Source organism: Camelus bactrianus, chromosome 5 (assembly GCF_048773025.1).
Source record: "Camelus bactrianus isolate YW-2024 breed Bactrian camel chromosome 5, ASM4877302v1, whole genome shotgun sequence".
NCBI classification, from domain to species: domain Eukaryota; kingdom Metazoa; phylum Chordata; class Mammalia; order Artiodactyla; family Camelidae; genus Camelus; species Camelus bactrianus.
In genome coordinates this window covers 49,388,583-49,403,732 of record NC_133543.1, presented here as the reverse complement: position 1 = coordinate 49,403,732, position 15,150 = coordinate 49,388,583, and positions in this window count along the sequence as shown.

Sequence of the window (15,150 nt, the reverse complement as noted above, 5' to 3'; positions counted from 1 at the left end):
TTTGGCTTGTCCCAGTGTAATAAAGAGTTCTTAAAAGTGGAAGGGAGAGGGGCAGAAGAGGAGGTCAGAGTGATGCTACCTGAGAAAGACTCAACCTGCTGTTGCTGGCTTTAAAGATGGAGGAAAGGATCATGAGGAATATGGGCTGCCTCTCAAGGCTGGAAAAGACAAAGAAATGGATTCTGCCCTAGACCTTCCAGTAAGGAATGTGACCCTGCCAATACTTTGACTCTATCCTAGTGTGACTCATGTAGGACTTCTGACCTCTAGAGTTGTAAAATAATAAATTTGTATTGTTTAAGCCACTAAATTTGAGGTAGTTTGTTCTAGCAGCAATAGGAAACTAATACTGTTACTTAAATTGGAAACTGGCCTGATAAACCTAAAGAAGCTCTTACGCATCAGTTGCCTTTTTTCCCTTGTTGCTTCTGCTCTGATCATTTCTTTAATCATTGATGGTAATCCCTAAATTTAAAGTCTATATTGTGAAGAGCAACACAAAGATTAACACATTAGTTTTCCTATTTGAAAATAACTCCAAAAAATAACATGAGGAAGAAAACATTTCAAACTAATAGTACCTATGCATCTTTTAAAATTATATTCTCAACTCAATGAGCCATGCTCATCTTTGCCTCCCATTACCAGGAACAACTGAGAGTTGACTATTTAAAATAAACAATGATCTCAGGGTTTTGAGCTATTGCTAACTATATTATGACTGGGGTACTATGCCTGCTGGGTCAATGGACAGCTGCTGTATTATTTATTTGTAGACTCCTGGGCTACATGTTAAGCAAGAAAAACATTGTGCAGGGCTGATGTTTCCTCTGCTCTATGGTCTGTCCACTGAGTAAATTCTTAGACAATGAGATTGTATTTCTTTGGCAAGAAGTAAACATTCAAGATAACTCATGTCAAGGAAAATTTTTGCACAAAGCTTGGATAGTAAAATAATGCCAACTGAAAATGTGACTTTGTCCTGCCAAATGTAACACTAGTGTTAATGTGGATTTAGAAGACAAAGAGTGGCCACTGAATAAGAGGACTATATTATGTAAGGCAGATTGATCTGGATTTTGTTATAAAAGCAGAAATTATTATGGTTGATCTCTTGTGCCTTTTGAGATGCCACAATAAAGTAGACACTAGTATTCAAAGATTCTTTTTAATGGCAATGATGAAAATGATAGGTGGCAGTAGATTAGAATGGTAGCTATTTTAAATTAAGACAGATCGCTTTCTACACTTTAGGTAGAACAGATATATAGATTATTGTTCTGGCCAGATTTCAATAATGACATTTTATTTTACAGTGGTCATAATAATGGAAGAAGGTAGGTAGGCAGGAAAACATTTCACGCATTTGAGAACTGTGTTTCAATATGAAATGAGCAAATATGTAACCCCCCAAATAAACTGGATAATAGAAGAATGCTTTGGAAAACCAAATAAGCTCAGGTGATTGTCCTTCAAATATTGTATGTGTAACTGTCAGAGGCACAGAATTGCTTCAAGATGGATTTATTTATTCAACAAACATTGATTGCATACTTTGTCTTGTGCCCATCACCCTGCTAAGCACTGGGGATACCAAGATGAATTTTGACATAGTCCTTCCCCATGAGAACAGTATGCAGTAGGGATTAGACATATACATAAATATTTTTCACTATGGACATTGAGATATGCATTTATGTAAAGATAGTTGCATCAAGTGAGTCGAGTTGACTATCGTGCTTGGAGCATATATTAAATTTCAAGAGATGAGAAATTAAAATTATGCTATAAACTAAAAAGCAATACAAATTTGGTGTCCTTTTTGATTGAAATTCCCAGAACATACCTAGCAACAGGAAAGATAATATTCCTGAATGTATGTCCAGTCATTCAGTAATTACAGGAGCTTGGTGAATTTGTGATCTAAAAAGGTGAAATTCTAACTTAGAAACTGAATTAAATGGCTCAATGAAAACTGTATAAACCTTTTATACAAAGTATTAAATGCCTAATATTGAGCCTCCCTCAGATGTTTCACAGAACAATACTGAATGTAGGCTGACAGCTGTACAACTGCAGAGATGACAGGATTTTTGACAAATATAGCTACTACCTATTATGTGTGAAAGTATAGCCTGTAATCATTTTAGAAGAGAGAAAAACACGTGGAGTGAGGCAGGCCTGGCACAAGGCATTGGAGAGTGAGAGAAGAGAGAGAAATACCTACACTCTATTAAAGTTGTAGTGATCCTTAATATTAAAAATCAGATTGAAAGAGTCATTTTCTGATGAAAACAAAATAAACTATCTTCTTGCTTTTGCAGTAAGGATAAAAGAAATTAACTTTTAAATGTCAGCTCCATGGAACCCTCAATAATTTTTGATTTAATCAGTTAATTTAAATCTTGCAGTGATATTATTACCCCATTATTCATAAACTTGGCATCATAAACCACAATTCGTATTAAGTTATCTACAGTTTCAGTGCAATCCCTATCAAAATTCCAATGGCATTTTTCACAGAAATAGAACAAACAATCCTAAAATTTGCACGGAACCACAAAAGACCTCAAATAACTAAAGCAATCTTGAGAAAGAAGAATAAAACTGGAGGCATCACACTTTCTGGTTTTGCACCATTATACAAAGCTGTAAGACTCAGAACAGTATGGTGTTGGGATAAAAGCAGACACATAGATTAGTGGAACAGAATAGAGCGCTCAGAAATAATTCCATGCATATTCAGTCAATTAATTTTCAACAAAGGAGCCAAGGATATACAATGGGAAAGGGACAGTCTCTTCAATAAATGGTGTGGAGAAAATTGGATAGTAACATGCAAAAGAATGAAACCTGAGTTACACTATATACAAAAATCAACTCAAAGTAGATTAAAGACTTGAATCTAAGTCTGAAACCATAAAACTCTTTGAAGAAAACCTAGGGGGTAAATTCCTTGACATTAGTCTTGGCAATTACTTTTTGGATTTGACATCAAAAGCAAAGGCAACAAAAGCAAAAATAAACAAGAGAGACTGTATCAATCTAAAAAGCTTCTGCTCAGCAATATAAAAAGTCAGCCTATGGAATGTGAGAAAAGATTTGCAAACCACGTATCTCATAAGGGGCTAATATCCAAAATATATGAGGAACTTACACAATTAAATACCAAAAAACCAAGTAACCCAATTAACAAAGTTGGCAAAGGACCTGAATAGACATTTTTCCAAAGAATAGATACAAGTGGCCAATAGGTACACAAAAAGGTGCTCAACATCACTAATCATCAAGGAAATGCAAATCAAAACCACAATGAAATAGCACTCACAACTGTTAGGATGGTTAGTATCAAAAAGACAAGAGATAACAAATGCTGGCAAGAATGTAGAGAAACAGGAATCCTTGTTCATTGCTGGTGGGAATGTAAACTGATACAGCTATTATGGAAAACAGTATGGACATTTCTCAAGAAATTAAAAATAGAACTACCATATGATCCAGCAATCCAAATTCTGGGTATATATCCAAAGGAAATAAACTGTCATCTTAAAGAGCTGTCTCTACTCTCATGCTCATTTCACAATATTCACAATAGCCAAGGTATGCAAACAACGTAAGTGTCCATCAAACAGATGAACAGATCGAGAAAATATGGGGGATGTGTGTGTGTGCATGTGTGTATGTGTATGGGAAATTTTTTCAGCTTTAAAACAGAAGGAAATCTCATTTTCAACAACATGAATGATACTAAAGGGTATTATGCAAGTGAAATAAGCCAGACAGAGAAAGACAAATACTCCATGGTATCATTTATATGTCAAATTAAAAAAAATAAAAAGACAAACTCATAGAAACAGAGAGGAGAAAAGTGGTTGTCAGGGGCTCTGGGATGGGGAAAATTGGGAGAGATTGGCAAAAAGAGTATAAACTTTCAGTTATAAAATGAGTAGGGCCACAAAAATGAATAAGATAAGGTCTGAGGATATAATGTATGATTCAGTGACTATAATTGATAACACTGTATAGTATAACTGAAAGTTTGCTAAGAGAGTAGAACTTAACCATTCTTACCAAAAAAAAAAAAAAAAAAAAAAGGAAATATGTGAGGTGACAGATGCATTAATTAACTCAATAAGGGGGCTCCTTTCACAGTGTATATGTATCAAATCCTCAAATTGTACACTTTAAATACCTTACAATTTTATTGTCAATTATATCTCAATAAAGCTGGAACAAAGTTTCATAGAGCTGGACGCTGAGAGACAGAGCTGGGACCGTACGAGTGGGTAGGGGCGGGCTGGAAGAAAGGCTACGTTCTGTTATTTGGCCTTCTACAAAGAGGGCGCTAAAGGCAGAAGCACGTAGGAAGCCTCTTCTTCAGCCCTGGTCCTTAACCTGCTTGTAATGAGAGAGCAGATGATTGCCATAGAAGGAAGAGGCTGTGTGCAAGCATAATCAGTCAAAAATAAAAGGGATAAGTATATATTTCTGTGACGGAAGTTATAATTAAAGAATTTTTTCAGTATAAAAAATAGCAATAAAAAGATGACAATAACACATTTGGTATCTATACAAATAAAACTGCTGCAAGTCCTTGGTTTAAAGCCTAGCCAGAAAAACCAAAGCCTCAAAAGAGACATGTGATGTGGGCACCACAGGGTGCTAACACTCTGAAGAGTATGAACTGCACTTAAGACAGATAATAAAAATGCTGGATGAAGTCCATAGTTTTCAAATTCTGTACCTTTTTAACCCAAGTGCTTGTTAAAATACTTAGACCAAAAAAAAAAAAAAAAGTTAATGACATCTGTCTCTGTTATAGTTGTTGGCACTCCCAAGTGGGTCTATATTCCAAATAAATTCCTGATTTTTCTACAAAAAATAAGCATAGGACTCTCTAAGATTTTTAAAATAATCTTCAAAGCAAGATACTCAAGTATATTGGTTGACCTCTGCAGTATAGATTCCTTAATTAACATCCTAACTTTTTTTGGTTTTGTTTTCAGGGCATCTGTCTTAGTCTGAACCTGCTGAGTCGCATCATGCCCTTGTCATGCACAGGTTTGGCCATGACTTCCTAAGTCACTCAGGAGTATCTCAACCTCACCTCCTACTGCTAAGCTGTGTCCTGAGCCCTCAAGGTTAGACATAGCCTGATATTTCCCACAGTGACAAATGGAGAACATTCTGTGTTGCTTCAAAGGGCAAAACTTTATTCAAAATGTGGATGTTCCCAGGAGACATTCTACTCAACATGAGGACTAATCTTCTAAGAAAGAGAGTCATCTCACAATTGAAAGAACTGCTTTGCAAAAGCACAAACTCCTTGAAACTGAAAGTATTTAAAGAGAAGCTGGTTTGCCATCTGTCTGGGATATAATATGGATTCCAACCTTGGGAGGGAGTTTGACTCAATGACATCTGAGGGCAGTTTTCTCCTCTAATATTCTTATCATTCTACTTCAATCACTTTAATTGCCATATCTTAATGAAGACTGAATTGTCTCTCGTTTTTAATGATTATCTACTTTGTATCTGCACTTGAGAGTTAAATCAATATAATCTCTTCATGCTGGGAGAGGACTTATTAGTAATGTTCATATTGGAATTGGAATAATTTCTTTGAAAGGATTTATAGTTTTTAATTCTACATTTGGAAAAGCATCTCTCAGTAGAAAATGATGAATGGGAAAGCTCTCATTAGATATATTCTGTTGAGGCATCTCTGAGCAATATGCCAAAAAACTCCAGGGAGAGCTCTGGCAAAACACTTTGCTATGGAGAAGGTGTTTATAGTAAACTGATCTCAACTTTGCAGTTACTTTTTCCTTTTAAACATTAAATACCATTTAGGATAGGTTTATTTTTGCTTATACAGCAACTATACTCTAGTTCCCACTCTGAAGTTATTATTAGTGGCACTACAAGAAAATAGGATCTGTGCTTCTTAGCAGTGCATTCTTCCTTCATTTCCACCCCCTCATTTTCTTTGAAATGACAGGAATGTCACCTACATTTTTTTTCTTTTAGCAGTAGAGAAACTCAGATGCTGAACACCCTTGGAGACCAAAACCTAGTTTTTGTTCACTGCTGAAGAATAAGAAAGAAAACATGATGATTCAGCACAACTGTATCTATGAACATTCACTTGGGGTATTAGAAACCATTTCACTTAGGTACATGTGCTATAGACCGCTGGTTAACTTTCTTAAAAAAAAAAAAAGAGAGAGAGTAACTGGTTTTCTAGTTGGCTTATTTTTAATGTTGTGTATGCATATGTATGTGTGTGGAGCAATATATATTTATTATTTATTCTGAGCTCTGCATCTGCTGAGTTTACTTTCTCCTGTTTTATGCAGAAATCTTCAAATATTATGGAAAAAGGAACTTTAGACATTAGCAAAGAGAAAGCTTTCTGCTAGTCAAAAATGTCTTTGAACTCCATGTGGATATACATACAAGACTCCTATACCTGAGAGCCTCGACATGCTCAGCATGGCACTTTTGATGTAGAACTGCAAGAAGATGCAGAATGTGTTTTTATACTTTTCTCTGTGGTTGAAATATTTCATAATTTAGAAGAGTTGGTAATAATTGATTATTACTTAACATTTTCTAGAGCAAAAAAAACATGTCAAACAACAAGCCATGGTACGTTATGAAGAACTTCCTGAGCTAGTAGTGGCAGTGAGTTGGGTGAAGGTCAGCAGTTAGGAGGCATACTCAACCAAGAGAGTCTATGCAACACAGAAGTGGAAACTCTCCCTGAAATTTGCTGCATATTCCAAGCCACTGTCTAATAACACAATGGGCAAAATGGAACAAATATTAATCAGGAAGGTAGTTCATCCTTTGGGAGGCTGATAGACAGAGCTTGATCTCTACACAGCATCAGACTAAAGGTTAATAGAAGCAGCATTCATCCCTTCATGTCTATCTCTTGCATAATTTCACAAGTGCCATCTATAAGGCATATAAAGTAATAACATAGGGTGTCCAACCCAGAGAAGCTGGCATACAGCCACCGAAAAGAATGCTTAGGCTGGATTGACCAGATGCAAGGGACAAATGACACCAGGTTATCAAATACCTGCTGTCAAATGAACAGAAGGAGTGCAACTATTGGCAGTGCAGGCTGAAGAATTGCTATAAAGTTACCTTGAAGTGGACTCCTAAGGATGAAATGCTAAAGCACATGACTTAGAGAGTAGAAACTGAAAGAGCAAGCTCATTTTAACAAGCTCATTTTCTACCTACCTGTTTCTAATGTATTTAATGAACCACAATACGCTGTTAAAAACAATGGTGGGAAGGAGAAGGAAGAAAAGATGTTTTCTTGCTTTATAATCCAGGTAGATATTCAAGCAGGGTAATGACATAATTTATCACTCAAACTGAGACACTTTTGAGAATGGAAAGGATTCTACTAGCAATTACGTTAGGGCAACATATGTAAATCAGGACCGTTTCCACAAAGTGAGACATGTATTGCCATATAGATCAGATATGTGTAATTCATGGTTCATTAACAAAACGTCTAGGAAACGGAATTTGAAATGATGCAGAGTAAAATAAAATATACAATAGGACTAAAAAAGCACCTTGTCATAAATAATTAAAACAAGCTTATGCCCCAGGTTAGAAACACCCAAGAGTTTATACATGTCAATTTTGCACAAGACATAATAAATAGAAAAAAAAATCAAAACACTTACTCTATACTTATTATAATGGCTAAGATTCAAAATACTGACAGCTCCAAATGCTGGTGAAGATATGGACTGAACAGAAACACTCATTCATTGCTGATAGGAATGCAAAATGATATCATATAGCCAACGTGGAGACAGTTTGGCAGTCTTCTAAAAAATAAGCATGCTCTTACCATGCAATACAGCAATTACACTCCTTAGTAATGAACTGAAAATGTACTTCCACACAAAATCCTACGCAGAAATGTTTATAGAAGCTGTATTTATAATTGCTAAAACTTGGGAAAAAACAAGGTGTTCTTCAATAGGTAAAATGTATTATTCCAACTATATGAAGTTGTGGAAAAGGCAGAACAATGGAAAAAGTAAAAACTGGTTGCCAGGGTATCAAGGGAGGAGCAGGAAGGATGAATTGGCAGAGCACAGAAGATTTTTAGGACAAATAAACTAATCTGCATGATACTGTAATGGTGGATACATGTTATTATGCATTTGTCAAAACCCATAGAATATACAACAAAAAGAGTGAACCCTGATGTAAACTATGAACTTTAGTTAATAAAAATGTATCAATAATGGCTCATCCATTTTAACGAATGAACCACACTGATGCAAGATGTTTATATTAGGGGACACTGGGGGTTGCAGGGAGAGTGGATATGGGAACTCTGCATTTTCCACTCATTTTTTCTCTAAACTTCCTTTTCTCTAAAAAGAAAGTCTATTATTTAAAAAAGAGAAATATCAACTTCTGGAATATAATCATGACATAGTTGGAGGAAATCAAAGAACCTTTCTACAAGCATAAAGGGGTGCAAGATAACACCACTGGACAGGTGTCTGCATGGAATAAAGAGCTGGAGAAAGGAAATAGATTATTTTTAAAAAAGCTTTGTTAAATAAGAAAATCCATCCAAGCATGCTTGAGAAGATTCTTTTGGGCACTATATAGGCTTATAATTAGTCTCAATATCATGCTCGGTATCCATGATAAATAAATTACTATAAGCAGATTCATGTTGCATTGACTTCTCCTTCCCTTGGTATTTCTCCTTGTACAGGTTCCAACAATACGTTGTGTTGAGCATTCGGCACCAAAATAAAAAGAGAAAGACATAGTCCACTTGAGGCATTAGTACAAAGTGGAAAGGCAGAGATATAGACTGAACTAAACCAGAAGAACTCTAGAACACATACAACCACTAGGAACATTTTTAATGGGGGCATTGGAGCCCTGTATAGGAGCTACTAGAGAGCAACGCCCAACAAAATTTTCACAGATGATGGGAATGCTTTAGATTCATGTTTTCTAGTACAGCAACCACTAGCCACATGTAGCTACTGAGAACTTGAAATATGGCTTGTGTGACTGAGGAAATTAATTTTTAATTTAATTTAATTTAATTTAATTAAGTGCAGTTACAGTAACCACATATGGCTAGTGACACCATAACTGACATTGCAGCACTATAAAGTAGAATGCATGTACATGACATATGTAAGTATATGATATGGTATACGAGCCCACAGCTGTGGGAATTAGAGGAGCTGTAATCACATCACTGAGATCAAGGCTGGACAGGAAAAGGTTTACCCTAGAAGGACTAAGCTACCAGAAAGGAAGGTAATACAACAACCTAGGTGAGAAGTGACAAGGGATAGGTGAGAAATGAAAAGTGAAAAGAAAAATTGAGAAATGTGGAGTTGAAGGCAAATGAACAGGATAAATTAATCTATCTGAGAGAACTCTTGGTCACTTCACACAAGTACAATCATTAAAAATATATAGGCTTTAGGTTAAGAAGTTGACTTAGGTAGAGAATAATGAGCTCAGAGTTGGGCATTTTGAGGTAGCTGAAGAACATCCAGGTAGAAGTTCACAGAATGAGTTGAAAATTTGGGAACAGAACTTAGATAATAGGATAAGGTTGGAGATAAATGTCTGCATTATGTACATAGGACAAAAAATTGAAATCACAGAAAAAGAAGAATGAATCTGAGTGACTGTCCACAGTAAGAAATCTAGAGAATTAAAAAGAAGCACTAAAATGGGAAAAAGCAGACTATATTCCTGTTTATTAAATTTAAAAATTGTACTTGATCTTGACCTGCTATCTTCCTCCTACTGGTTGCCTTCTCCAGCAGTTTTTAGGCTTCTAAAATATTCATAGTTAGACTTTTTCTCTAAATTTTGGTTTTATCAATTAGAGAAACTGCCTTCTAATGACTATTAGAATAAACTTCAAAGTTTGTTTTTTTCTTTAAAAAGAAATCTTTCAAAAGAGAACCCTTGTGCACTGTTGGTGAGAATGTAAACTGGGGCCACCACTATGGAAAACAGTATGGAGGTTCCTCAAAAACCTAAAACAACAACTACCATATGACCCAGCAATTCCACTCCTGGGTATTTATCCAAAAAAATGATAACATAATTCAAAAAGATACATGTACTCCAGTGTTCATAGCAGCACTATTTACAATTGTCAAGATATGAAAACAACTTAAGTGCCCATCAACAGATGAACGGATAAAGAAGATACTTTTTTACACACACACACACACACACACACACACACACACACACACACACACACACACACACACACACACATATATAAAATTTACTATTACTCAGCCATAAAAAAGAATGAGATTTTGCCAATTTGCAACAACATGGATGGACTTGGAGGGTAGTATGCTAAGTGAAATAAGTCAGATAGTGAAACGCAAATACTGTATGATATCACTTATATGTGGAATCTAAAAAAATAAAACTAGTGAATATAACAAAAAAGAAAAAAAATCTCTTTTTCTCTCTTTTCTTTCAAATATCTCCAAGTATCTTTCTTTAGGTCAAGTTCTCCTAAATTCATCTCGCTTCCACTCCCAGTCCCTGAAGGAGAAAGAAATAAGTTAAATATAACGCTTATTTTTCCTGCCAAATAAGTCACTGTTGATCGCTTTCGCTGCTTTATTAAGCTCCTTGTTAGTGTGAAAGTTATTTTGCACAAAGTTTCTTGTTCATTAGACTAGAAAATTTCAGCTACTTTAAACTCTATTAGCTGAAGAGACATAATACAAAAACAAGCTTCTTCAGTCTTTAAGAATAAGACCTCTGGGCTCAGCCTGTTTGCATGATTCCTTTTTTAACCATTTCTTCACAGAGGAACCTTAGACAAAACGGGTTTATTTTTACTAAGCCTCTATTTTCTCATCTGTGTAATGATAATATTGTCCTACCTTAATTTATAGGGTAGTTATGAAACTACTATTTTATGAAAATTAAAAGAGAAAATAGATTTAAAGTGTTCAGTACATTCCTGGCACACCATGAATGGTCATTGATTTTTTTAACTGTATTTATTCAAAATATGAATTTTATTTATGCCTTGTTTTTATCAAAATAAAGTGGCTCATTATTTTATGTACCTCTAAGAAAAGGGGGAATTCCAGGCAAATTATGGAATGCCACTGACTACAAGAAGCAAGTCAATTTCAGAGGTGTTAAAATGTGAAAAAATGTGTGTCTTAGGATTGAGTATATATCGTAGTGTTTGTGGCATTCAAAGTATAAGAGTTACTGTGATTTCTATGAGTGACTAGGATGCATTTATACCAGGACCATAGCTATGAGATCCTGTATGAAACTGGACAATATAAATCTAGAGAATGCAGACAGTGGTGTTTTAAGATTCTGGGTTCTGGATTGAGATAGACATGCCTGATCTGTTACATACCAATGGTGTATCCATGGACAACCTTGTAGCTGTGAAATGGAATGATAGATCTGAACTTCTAAGATGGCTGTGACTATTAAATGGCAGCCATACCCATGGAGCCTTCAACATAATGCCTGGTAAATACTCAAGTGCTCGATAACCTCAAAAATATATGAGCCCTACAGCAAAGGTTACAGCTATAAACCAAAGAGCAAACTTGAAACATATCTCAGTGAAAACACAATTGCTAATCTTGGATAAATTTAGTCTTTTAAGAGACACTGACACATGTCCTGCAACCTTTGAATTTACTTTTAAACATGAAATATTTTTAAATGCCTGTGTGTGTGTGTGTATGTGTGTGTAGGCAAGACTGGAGAAGAGAAAGAAAATTTGTTTGTAGAACTTCTGGTTTTTGTTTGTTTATTGTTGTTGTTGCTTTTCATAACTTGAATTTCCTTTCCTATGAGAATTTCAAACATATTTCAAGACACAAGGAAACAAAATTACTCCTAAGGCTCAAAAATAAAGGTAAATGGGAAAGAGATTAGATCTTAAATTATAAAATCATTATGATCAGAAATGAAAATATTTTATATCACCTTTATCATTAATAAAAGATTCTGACATCTAATCAAGGTTGAAATCAGAACATTCTGATTGATTTAAATGTATGCACCTGGCATGTTTCCACAAATGGAGGTTGGGGAGAGTTGCATACATTAAGATGCATTACCATACTTCAGAGACATTTGTCTCATGGCATCCAATAAATGACTTCACATTGACATAAAACAAGTTAGTACACTACTAAGTACCATAAATCATTATATTTGGTAGTTGGTGTAGATGAGAAACATTAATGGAGCTTGAATTTGTTTCAGGTGTTTGGAACTCATTGCATTCACTCCCCACTACACATTAAACACATAAAGAAATATCTTTTAAGACATATCTTTCCAAGTATAAAAATGTGTTAACCACTTGTTTTCCATACACACAATATAGTGAGTGCTAAACAGGTGCTAAAATAAGGGTATAGTTTGGTGTCTAAAGACTGGTTGATATCCAAGAAGAGATGACTGTATGTACCTGTTGTAATTGCCACATCCATTCTGAACCATCGGTGCCTACAGTGCCCTCCATGCTAAATATCTTGTATTTCAACCCTGTCAAAAGATTCCAGACATCTAAGTTCAGATAATGAACTTCATCTGAGGAATAAAAAGGGCAACTACATTAAAGAAGGCTTTATTATATCAGCACTGGGGCTTGGGACTCACTAAGGAAGACCAGATAGGGAAACATATGAAGTTAAGAAAGTTGGCATCAGAGGGGCTAGCTCCAAAGAGAAGGAAGAGTTTTTAGGAGAATTGGGAAATCTATTTAAAAACAACATATTATATCCACCAAAAAGAAGGTGAGCATCTTGGAGGGATTGGCAATGTATTATAGAGATTGAAGCTTATTGTCAAATCAGCATCAGAAGGGCGCTAGATAGTTATAGCTCCTGAAGCATAAGTTTGAGACAAGTGATAATTTGAGTTTCTTGAATGTGCAGCAGTAACAGGAGGACTGTAATCAAGACAGAACCAAAGGTTTAAATAACAGCAACTACTACAGCTACAATAAAAATGAGGAAAGCACTCTACTTCTGAAAATGTAGTGAAACTCAGTGAGTGGAACTAGGGTATAAATTTAAGGCTGATCTAATCACAGAGCTGTCTATATACTCAGCTCCTGAACTACTGATTAGGCTCCTTGAATTCTCCTACTAGCAAATAATTAATTGCAGAGAACCTGAGATTATAGGCAGAAATTAAATGGCTGAAACTTCCAAAGTTTTAGAAGTACAAGGGTGGGAAGCTATGAATCAAATTTTACAAAGGGATATAAAAATAATAAATCTGTGAGGTTTGGAAAAATCAAGAGACCACAATCCCCCACTCCACAGTCCTAAAGCCTCAACAATGATCATAACAAATATTTAACTTTATTTTGAAATAATATTACGTTTATAGAAAAGTTGCAATAATAGAGATTCCCATATAGCATTTGTTCAACGTTTTCTAATCTTACCATTTTATTTAGTCACAGTATGATTTTGAAACCAAGAAATACTTAGACCTTATTAGAATTTCACCAACTTTCCCACGAAAGCCCTCTTTTCTGACCCAAGATTCAACAGAAGATCCCATCATCAATTTAGCTATCATGTCTCTTTCAGTTTCTCGGTATTTGTCCAACATGGCCTTACCACTTTTAAAGAGCAATGGTCAGCTGCTTTATAGCATCCCCACATACATGGGTTTAAATGATGTTTCTCATGATTAAACTGAGATTATGCAATTTTGGCATGAACCTCATGGAGCGCTGTTTTGCTACGTATAGTACATTCAGGGGTACATGATATTAATATATCTTATAACTGGTGATACTAACTTTGATCACTTAGTTAAGTTTTTTTTTTTTTTTCCAGACTTCTCCACAGTAAATGGAAGTTTATCTGTCTGCATGTTGTAGAAGGAATCCCTGTGTTGACAGAAAGAGAGGCAATGCCCTGAGGCTATTCTTCAGGGAAGAAGCTTGAGAAACAGGCATCACTGGACTCCTGTGACACATTCTAGACGTCTTGCAGATGTCAAGAGAACAACTGGCCCTGGGGATGTGCAATGGAATGGTGAGTACATTCCGGTTACTGTGGACTTGGACCTTGGTAGATGTCAGATTGGGGCCCCAGGGCTCCATGCTAAAGGCCCCAGTAGCTGCCCCAAGGCCTTCAACCTCCTAGAAGGCAATAGATTTCCGGTTCACACATCTGCAGTTTGCTGCCCTGTTCTGGCTTAGAGGAGTCTCCCGTCTACATAGCCTTTGGGCAAGAGCCAGTTTCTCAGCACCTGATTGGGAACTCTGGGGTAAAGTACCATTGTAATACATCTCTGACTGTGGGGTTGGGGTTAGTGATGATGAGAACTGGAGTTTACTTGATAAATGGCTTGAAGACTCTGTACTGACTAGTCTGGAAAGAGCCACCAAAATGCCTGCTGGATCAGCTGTCTGTCAGGCACTGTCCAGCACTTAGCTTCGTGCTTTGAGATGCCAGATCCAGTGCTCATCTCATTAACTCAGTTTTGACAAAATCGTTTTGACACAGTCTGTAGAGGTGACCAGATGTGGGCCAGGGCAAAGGAGAATGTGAGGACGAGATGGCCTTTGGATTGCTGGTTCAGTGATTTGAAAGTCATTTTCTTGGCCCTTGGAAGTCAAAGGCCCCGAATAAAATTCTCCCTATTTAACTATCCTTCTCAAGGTAATGTTTTCTTTACTTCTCACTTTAGCTTATCCAGATGGTAAGGTAAAAGAACTTGGTAGCATTTGAAAGTCAGCAATGGGAGGACAGGAAAGGGGAAAAAGAGCATTGTGTGGGACTCATGGAATTAATTCAGTCAGTGAGTAGAAATGTTGGATAAGCATTTGGGGAAGAAAGTGGGTTTGCTGCAGAGGCAGCAGAGCTGGTATCAATATTCTTATAACACAAGGGTGAAAACCCTCACTAGCCTTTCAAGTAAAATGTCACAGAATGCCAATCCATGAACTGACAGCAGTTTTCCCAGTTGAAGGTGAGTCAATATTGCTTAACATCTTTCTGTGGTTACTGGCACTACACTCTCTAACAATGTCATATCGTGACTGCATATATCACTGTGAGACACCAATGA